Genomic DNA, 3,368 nt, shown 5'->3' on the forward strand with positions numbered 1-3,368 from the left:
CCCTTTCACATTCACGACGGGTCCTTCGCTAAAATTGAGGTAACTTTCGCGACACTCCCTTTGAAAACTCAAAGCCTAGCACTAGATATAAGTCACATCACATACTTAGGCAACAATTCACCAAATGGACCTTTGCGATTCATTCAGAACCCCGTGCACAAAAAAACATATATGCTACCCTACTAAATTCAACGTTCCGGACTCAATTAAACAGTCAGAATTTAAATTCACGGTCTTCTTGACTCAGAATCTATTTAGTCACAACCAAACTAGTTTACGACTCTAAAAAGACTAAAAGTCCCTCAAACTCCAAAAAATATACGGAAACTCCTTCTAGGCCTAAATTACATCCCAAAACTAACAGAATCATCAGAAATCCAATCTAAGCATCTGAAATCTGATTGTAGATGAAAGTCAAACCTCAGTCTAAAATAATTTCAACTTCCAACTTAAGGCCTTAAATCCCCAAAACAATTCCAAAGTCAGAAATGACAACTCTCTGGAAACAAATTCCATATACTGGAGCTGAAAAAATTCTATTTTGAGACTCATAGGTCTAGTTGATACCAATTACTACTTTTAAACAACTTAGGCCTTCAAATCTCAAAAACATCCAAAACTCTAATTTTTTTAAAGAATTTTCAAAACCAACGCCAAACAGTGATCAAAACTGACTCAGAGAAAATATCGGGCGGGGGGAAATTTCCAAATATGACCTTAAGGGTGATTACAAGTAAAAACAACAATAGCCATCTAGTAGTGGTAGTAGTATAGATATCACTATATATATGAAAGCAGCAGATCTCACAAAGCATAATTCATTGTAGAGAGAGAGGAAAAAAGACGATGATTGTTTCTACCATCTCCTGTTAATTGAGAAATGTTCAATCAACATTTTGGAGAAATCACTTTCTATCCTACAATTCTAATTCTATAGTAATCAAAATACCACATACATACTCACATGCCCCTTTAGGAAAAATAGGAAGAGAAAAAATTAATATAAGTAAATTAAAGATGAGTGGAGCAATGGATGATTCTTCCATCACTACTCAACGTCCATTGGCAAATTTTCACTCAACTTTTTGGGAAAAATTATTTCCTCTCTTATGCTCCTCAACTCTAAGATATGACGCACGATATACTCATATTATATTCATTTTTTATATTTTTTTCTCATCTTCAGAGTCAGATTTATCCAAATTCTTTAAATTATTTGATCGAGTGAAAAGGTTAAAGGATCATCTAAAATATTTTAACTTTTTGAGTTTCATATCTAAAGGTGTTGTCAAATGTATGAGTTTTTTTTACCTACACTATCACCAAATATTTATCAAACCAAACTTCAACTATCAATCGTTTCCCTTTCCTACCTGAATGATGGTGATATTTCAGGTAGGAAAAAAAGAAGAACAATTGATAGTTAAGGTGTATTTTGATAAATAGTTGATAATAATTCAAGTAGAAAATATATGAATACTTGATAGTTTTGGTAGAAAACTTGTAAAACAATGTGATACTTTAGATTTGTTTTTGATCATTCACTCTATTTCATAAGTAAAAGAAATATATTGTCCAAAAATATTTATATTTTATTTAGACAAACACTATAAGAAGATGTGGTGGGTGGGAATTGGGGGTGGAGGGGGATGAAGGTTGCGGGTAGGGGAGTGGGGAGATCAAGGATGTTTAGACAAACACTATAAGAGGATATGGGTGGGTGGAGTTTTGCGGTGGATCATGTTTTTCTTTTCATCAAAAAATCATTTTTATTATTTTTAAGAATTTTATTTTTTTAGAAAATATATTTTTTTAAAAGAATTTCGACCAACCACGCATGGAAAAAAAATTAAAATAGTTTTTTTTGTACCAAACACATCTTCATGTAGTGAATTTTTAGTTGTGTATTAAGGTGGTCAAATAGTAAGGCTTATTCTTCGTGCAGAAATTAGAACCCAAGAAAAGAATCAACTTATAGAGTTGAAAGAATAAGTCAAGAAAAGGCTAGTAGAAACACGAGAAAATAGTACACAAAAACTTGTCTTGATTTACACCATTCAACGAGTGGGAGTGACATATAATTTCAAAAATGAGATTAAAACATTCATTCATCACATTTTGATGAGTAAAAATGAAGATGATGATCTTTATGTTGTTGCTCTTCATTTTTGACTAGTGAGATAACAAAGAGATTGCATGTCTTCCGGTAACTTTATTTCTTCTCTTCTATCCTATAAGAGCTCACTATGATTCTTTAATTAATTTTCCTATATATATTTCCATGATGTTTAATTAATCAGAGTTGTATTCAAGAAATTCATTAATCATGACGGAATTTTTAAGGAAAATCTTAACAAAGATTTTAGAAGCAACACATCTACGAGTACATGGGGAAGAAATTTTCAAAGAAGTTTTAACTTTTACTATCACTCATCTAGAGTCCATGATCCATAAATTGAGCTACTCACTCAAGGCCCAAGTTCTTGTAGCCTTAAGCCAGCCCATTCATACAAATCTACCAAGGTTGTCAGCAAGGAAATACTTATGTATGTATGAGAACAGTGAATCGCATAACGATTTGCTTTTGGAATTTGAAAAATTGGATTTTGACATTTTGCTAAAGGTGTACCAAATGGAGTTTAATGAGCTTACAAGGTACATACATTAATCTTATCCTCATCATTTATGTATATATAATAAATATTGAATTTCTGTATTTTTTGTGAGTTTAATCCTTCATATTTTGAACACCCTTAATAAAAATTCTAACTCCATCAATGACCATATAGGTGGTTGAAAAATCTAGATTTCATAAATCAATTTCCATATGCAAGAGACAGAACAGTAGAATGTTACTTTTGGGTAGTTGGTGTATAAATGGAACTTCAACATAGTTGTGCAAGAAAAATAACGACAAATTACTCACCACATACGTCATTATTGATGACACATATGATGTTTATGCAAGTTATGGCGAATTTGTTTCTTTCACAAATGCAATCGATAGGTAAAATATAGGGAAAACTAAGTTTATGCTCCATAAAAGTAAAATAATTACAAGTTTATACCCCTAAAAGCATGCGACTCGCGACCATGATAACATCGCAATATTAATATACTGACATGATATTATTGAGGTTTGCTTCAGTCCGTAATGATATATACCACTAAAGTATATCTATATATTGTCATTGATGTCTACTTCAATCCTTGAGCAACATCTCTATGATACCATCATATACTTGCATGGTATCATTAAGGATTGTTTCATATAATTAATAACACTCCTAAAATCATGTATGATACCACCGCGGTTTGTGAATATATCGTTGTGGTAGCACTAAGGTTTCCTTTCTTCATTCATTTAC

General features: G+C 31.9%; 1 pseudogene; it reads left to right on the forward strand.

Annotated features, from left to right (window-relative positions):
• Positions 1–1,017: 1,017 nt before the first annotated feature.
• On the forward strand, positions 1,018–3,011 carry LOC129883584 (sesquiterpene synthase 14-like; annotated as a pseudogene).
• The last annotated feature ends 357 nt before the right edge of the window (positions 3,012–3,368 follow it).

The sequence above is a fragment of the Solanum dulcamara genome, chromosome 3 (genome assembly GCF_947179165.1).
Source record: "Solanum dulcamara chromosome 3, daSolDulc1.2, whole genome shotgun sequence".
In the NCBI taxonomy this organism is placed as follows: Eukaryota; Viridiplantae; Streptophyta; class Magnoliopsida; order Solanales; family Solanaceae; genus Solanum; species Solanum dulcamara.